Source organism: Oncorhynchus nerka, unplaced genomic scaffold (genome assembly GCF_034236695.1).
Source record: "Oncorhynchus nerka isolate Pitt River unplaced genomic scaffold, Oner_Uvic_2.0 unplaced_scaffold_2825, whole genome shotgun sequence".
Taxonomy (NCBI): domain Eukaryota; kingdom Metazoa; phylum Chordata; class Actinopteri; order Salmoniformes; family Salmonidae; genus Oncorhynchus; species Oncorhynchus nerka.
The window spans coordinates 25,034-31,502 of NW_027038474.1; the positions used below are offsets into that span (position 1 = coordinate 25,034).

Genomic DNA, 6,469 nt, shown 5'->3' on the forward strand with positions numbered 1-6,469 from the left:
GGCTACAGGGATCCTGCCCCAGTCTTCCTCCCTACACTAGTCTGGCAGAGTGGGAGGGTGGGAGAGAAGGAGAGGGTGTTAACAGTTCCCAGGTAGGCTACAGGGATCCAGCCCCAGTCTTCCTCCCTACACTAGTCTGGCAGAGTGGGAGGGTGGGAGAGAAGGAGAGGGTGTTAACAGTTCCCAGGTAGGCTACAGGGATCCAGCCCCAGTCTTCCTCCCTACACTAGTCTGGCAGAGTGACAGGTGGGAGAGAAGGAGAGGGTGTTAACTGTACCCAGGTAGGCTACAGGGATCCAGCCCCAGTCTTCCTCCCTACACTAGTCTGGCAGAGTGACAGGTGGGAGGGGTAGGTGAGAAGGAGAGGGTGTTAACAGTTCCCAGGTAGGCTACAGGTACAGCTACCTCCCAGTTTTCCTCCCTACTCTTAGCAGTGGTGGAGGCAGAGGTAACCCGGACAGGTGTCATGTGTGGAGGCTACGGGCCATGTGACAGATGATACTATAACCTGGGTGGGACTCCTTCAGGTCAGTCAACCATTAGTCAGTCACTTTATCACTTAATAAACCATAGGGCAATTGATCTGTCATGTCATATCTTGTATCTATGTAATTGTCTATGCTAATTACTGTAAAAAAATTACTGTAAAAATCATTGGATGTTTTAAGAATAATGCTTGATGATAGTTATTATTCACTATTAACATGGAACATCATCATGTAAATATGTAAATTGTCATATAAATGATGTGTGTGTATGTTTTGTTAAATGCTTTTAAAAAATATAATTCCACAAGCATGTTTTGTCATTAGTCATGTTGCAGTAGGTTTGAACAGTAAGGAAAAAGAGGGTGAGATGCCCCAGATTATATTACAGTCCCTCTGCGTCCCCAATGCCACCCTATTCCCTAAATAGTGCACCTTTTTTACCATTTGGCGCTGATCAAAAGAAGTGCACTAAATAGGGAATAAGGTGCCATTTAGGACACGACACAGTCCCTTCTTTTACAGTAACCACTGAGCTAGTAATGCCACTGTTAATAATAGACCACAGAAGAAAGCTGTTTCCTTCATAGCCTTCCAAGGAGGATCATTTCCTCATATGAATGTTTTTCCAACCTCACAGTGTGGACCAGGGGACAGAGGATGTCTACACTGCCGACCACAGGTGGTTATTTATTGAAACTTATTCTAGATGATCTGGTGGCCTACAGGCCTTTTGACTATTTATTTACATGACTGGATGGATTGTTGCACTTTGATATTTACTGTTGCTGTATGCTTGTAATGTATAGCTGTTGCTGATAAAGAAACGATCTCTCTATCGCAGGATGGACCGAAAGGCCCTGTGTCCTGACCAACCTCAGGCTGGGGAGTGTATCGTCCCACACGATGCCATCGTGGGCCCTGAGGCAGAGCTGTTCATGGTGGTCGTAGAGGACAGCTCTTCACTTTGACAACACTGAGATCCATCTGAGTGTCTCTGAGGATGCGGCTGTCGCCACCAGTTTCTTATTGGACGACCAAGACAGTGACATGGGACGTAACGGACAGCTGCAGTACCACCTAGAGGGAGACGGTGGGTTTTTCAGTGTGACAGTAGAAGAAGAAGCAGCAATTTTGTTTTTGGTTGTGCGACAAGGACTAGACCGCGAGAAGCAGGATCTTCATGAGATGACTCTAGTGGCCACAGACTGTGGTTCTACCCCACTAAGCGTCACAGCAAAGTTATTCATAAAAGTGACTGACGTGAACAATAACTTCCCAGAGTTTAGCCTGGACAGCACCTGGACAGCACCTGGACAGCACCTGGACAGCACCTGGACAGCACCCAGAAGGTGGTTATTATAGCGGAATCACCCAGAGACACAGACCTAGACCTGGGCCCCAACGCTGCCATTACCTACTCCCTCAGCCCCATGGTCTCAGAACGGGCCAGGGAACTCTTCAGTCTGGACAGCACCCAGAAGGTGGTTATTATAGCGGAATCACCCAGAGACACAGCAGTAATCATGGTTAGAGCCACAGACCTAGACCTGGGCCCCAACGCTGCCATTACCTACTCCCTCAGCCCCAAGGTCTCAGAACGGGCCAGGGAACTCTTCAGTCTGGACAGTCACACTGGCCTGATCAGCCTGAGAGGAGAGCTCAGAGACCGCCACAGTGACAGTGTTAGTGACAGGGGAGAGGAGGTGGTGTTGATAGTGTTAGCCAGCGGCCCCCACTGCCCCCCTGCAGACACGGCATAAATGGCATAAAGATCAGGTTCATAGCAGAGCATCAAAACCAGACGATAGTGTTGCAGGAAAACCAGCCCCCCACTGTCTTGGCTTTGCTAGAGCTACCGGGGGATACTAGTAGTGTTAGAGGCTCATCGTATCTTTCCATTGAAGGAGAGGTGCCGTTCTCTTTGAGCCGGCAGAAGGGCAAATATCTCCTGTCAACATCAAAGCCCTTAGACAATGAGATGAATAGTGAATATCATGTTTCTGTAGTGATGCGTGATGGTGTCGGGGAGCCTGCAGCCCAGGGCTTCCCCAGGAGAGAGATCCAGGTGAGGGTGGTGGATGTGAATGATAATGCTCCACAGTTTCTCCAGAGTCACTATCTGATAGACATAGGGGAGAATAACCCTCCTGGGGCGTCTCTGCTGAGAGTCTGCGCGCAGGACGCAGACAGCAGTCTGAACGGGCAGGTCACCTACAAACTGGGCCAACTATCACACATGGCGGCGGCCATATTTAGAATCGACCAAAACACAGGTCAGCTGACGGTTTCTGTACTCCTGGACAGGAAACAACAGGTCGTTCACAGATTGACAGTTGTAGCCAGAGATAACGGCTCTCCTCCATTAGAGTCTTCCGTGATGGTGACAATCACCGTCCTGGACCAGAATGATAACGCTCCTGACTTCCTCACCCCTCACTTCATCTTCTTCCTCCCTGAGAATATACCTCCCCTGGCCCAGGTGGGGAAGGTGGGGTGTCGGATGTGGACACAGGGCTTAACGGGGAGGTGGAGGTGAGGGTGGTGAACAGCAGTGTCAGCCCCTTCGTCATAGACAACGCCCAGGGGACGCTGCGCTGCATGGCCGATGTCGACCGCGAGAAACAGGACCGCTACGAGTTAGATCTGCTCGCCACCGACAACGGACGCCCGTCACCTCTGACCTCCGTCGCCAGGGTAACAATGTTCATCGAGGATGTCAACGACTACCAGCCCCAGGTCATCCTTCCCAGCAGCAACCTGTCGTGTCTCACCATCTCCACGGGGACCACCACGGGCACCATGGTAACCAAGATCTACGCCATCGACGAGGACTCAGGGTTAAACTCGGAGATCAAATACACCATCGCAGCGCGGGAATCACCGGGCACCTCTCCATCATCCTATCACCATGGTGACAGCAGCAGCAGTCCCTTCCAGCTGGACGCTCGGTCCGGTAATGTGACCGTAGCCCAGAGGCTCATGGGTAAGGACCTGGGGATGCACCATCTGTTCATCGTGGTGACGGTGGGAAACCATCGCCCCTCCACACCACCGTCTGGGTCAATCTGCTGGTCAACGACACCTTGGAACCATGTCACCTGGAAACTCTACCCAGATCCCTGCCCTACAGATTGGCCCAGATGCCCTCTGAGACGCCCGCCTGCGACAGACATGCCCGGTTGATCCTGCTGGTAGGCCTGGTTATCATGGTGGCTTCGCTCTGTCTGTTTCTGGTGACGGTTGTTTTATACATGAAACAGAGGAAGAGATCTAGAGGAGGGGGTAAATGAGAATCAGATTCCTCTACGCATTCAGGAGAGATATTCTTCAGGAGAAGCATTATAATGAGAGATGCTTGTTCTGACTGGACTCTATACTATATGTAGTTGACGTTTCTTGTATACCATGTAAAAAGTATGAAATCAATTCTACAATTAAATACATTTTCACTGTTTCACACAAAGGAGTCTCTATCTCTTTCAATATTCTAAATTGAAACACTCTGGTTAAATGTCTGATACAATCCAACATACATTTTATCAGTAGGGCTCGAATCCCTATTCACTACATAGTGGCCTACTTTGGTAGGGCTCTGGTTAAAAGTAGTATACTATATAGGGAATATGGTACCATTTGTGACAGCCTTTATCTCATCAAAATGTAAGTGAGAATGAAATCAGAGACATTCAAGGTAATTATTAACTTGTGTGAACTGAGTCAGACATCAATGTTGAATAAGGGATACAAATTCAAAACTCGTCTTGTACAAAAGAGTGAAGAGAAGAAAACAAAGTGGTTTTAATCACAAGATCTTTATGTTCACTTTCCATAATTTTTAGCCTAAATTTAACTAGGCAAGTAGGTTAAGAACAAATTCTTATTTTCAATGAGTGGGCCTGTTCAGGGGCAGAACGACAGATTTGTACCTTGTCAGCTCTGGGACTTGAACTTGCAACCTTTCGGTTACTAGTCCAACACTCTAACCACTAGGCTACCCTTCCGCCTCTACACTCTAACCACTAGGCTACCCTGCCACCTCTACACTCTAACCACTAGACCACCCTGCCACCTCTACACTCTAACCACTAGGCTACCCTTCCGCCTCTACACTCTAACCACTAGGCCACCCTGCCACCTCTACACTCTAACCACTAGGCTACCCTGCCACCTCTACACTCTAACCACTAGGACACCCTGCCACCTCTACACTCTAACCACTAGGCTACCCTGCCACCTCTACACTCTAACCACTAGGCCACCCTGCCACCTCTACACTCTAACCACTAGGCTACCCTGCCACCTCTACACTCTAACCACTAGGCTACCCTGCCACCTCTACACTCTAACCACTAGGCCACCCTGCCACCTCTACACTCTAACCACTAGGCTACCCTGCCACCCTAATCTCTGGTCAGATCTTCATACTGTGAGCCAGTGTCAGCCGAACGCAAAATGCCTAACAAGACCCAACATACTGTACTTCGATCCAGTATTTTCAAAGCTGGGAGACAGTTGCATGTCAAAATAGAAAACTAAAACCTCCATTTATGTTTGTGTTTGTACCAGCAGGTTATTTCTGTAAGAGATAAAACAACAAAAACAAAACATGAAAATGACTTTTGTCCCTAAGTAGACAGTAGCTGAACTGAATAGTCACTCAATGTAAACCTAAAGTAGCTATAAAACCATGAACTGTCTGTGTGGGGTATCAAGCTATGGTACACTAGTCCCTTAATGATGACAGTGAGGAGAGAAACACAGAGTAGCTCTAGTCCCTTAATGATGACAGTGAGGTGAAAAACACAGAGTAGCTCTAGTCCCTTAATGATGACAGTGAGGTGAGAAACACAGAGCAGCTCTAGTCCCTTAATGATGACAGTGAGGAGAGAAACACAGAGCAGCTCTAGTCCCTTAATGATGACAGTGGGGGGAGAAACACAGAGTAGCTCTAGTCCCTTAATGATGACAGTGAGGAGAGAAACACAGAGTAGCTCTAGTCCCTTAATGATGACAATGAGGAGAGAAACACAGAGTAGATCTAGTCCCTTAATGATGACAGTGAGGTGAGAAACACAGAGTAGCTCTAGTCCCTTAATGATGACAGTCTAGTCCCTTAATGATGACAGTGAGGTGAGAAACACAGAGCAGCTCTAGTCCCTTAATGATGACTAGTCCCCTTAATGATGACAGTGAGGTGAGAAACACAGAGTAGCTCTAGTCCCTTAATGATGACAGTGAGGTGAGAAACACAGAGTAGCTCTAGTCCCTTAATGATGACAGTGAGGTGAGAAACACAGAGTAGCTCTAGTCCCTTAATGATGACAGTGAGGTGAGAAACACAGAGCAGCTCTAGTCCCTAAATGATGACAGTGAGGTGAGAAACACAGAGCAGCTCTAGTCCTGAAGACTGAGATCTGCTTCATACAGACCTGGGTTCAAACAGTATTTGAAATCATTCAAATATTTTATCTATGCTTGATTGAGCTTGCCTGCCCCGCAATAGAACCAATAGAATAGCCACTGAAATATGCAGACCCCGTCCATCTGGCAATCCAGGGAGCCTCAAGCAAACGCTCAAAGATTTGGAATGATTTTGAATACTATTTGAACCCAGGTCTGGTCTAAGCTGAGGTACTGACCCAGGTTAAGGTGATTGGAGCATTCTCCGGTTTCCTACTCTGGCTGATGGCTGCTCTCAGGTATTTAGACACACTAAAGGGATTAAATGTTCCTCGAGGGGAGGTGATGAAAGTTCCTCCAAGGAGCTGCTTAGCGGAGGGGCAGGAGGCCGAGGGGCATGTAGGGAGGGAGGGTAAGGAGGAGGGGGAAGGGGAAGGAAGGGGGGCAGGTGGAAGGTGGCGGGGGGAGGGAGGGTGACGGTGGAAGAGGTATTAGTGGGGGAGACGCTGGGTCAAGGGAGGACAGAGGAGGTGGGGGTGCGGAGTGAGGGGTTGAAAGGTACATATGGACAGACAGGTGAG

General features: G+C 48.5%; 1 pseudogene; it reads left to right on the forward strand.

Annotated features, from left to right (window-relative positions):
• Positions 1 to 702: 702 nt before the first annotated feature.
• On the forward strand, positions 703 to 3,940 carry LOC115122105 (protocadherin-20-like; annotated as a pseudogene).
• The last annotated feature ends 2,529 nt before the right edge of the window (positions 3,941 to 6,469 follow it).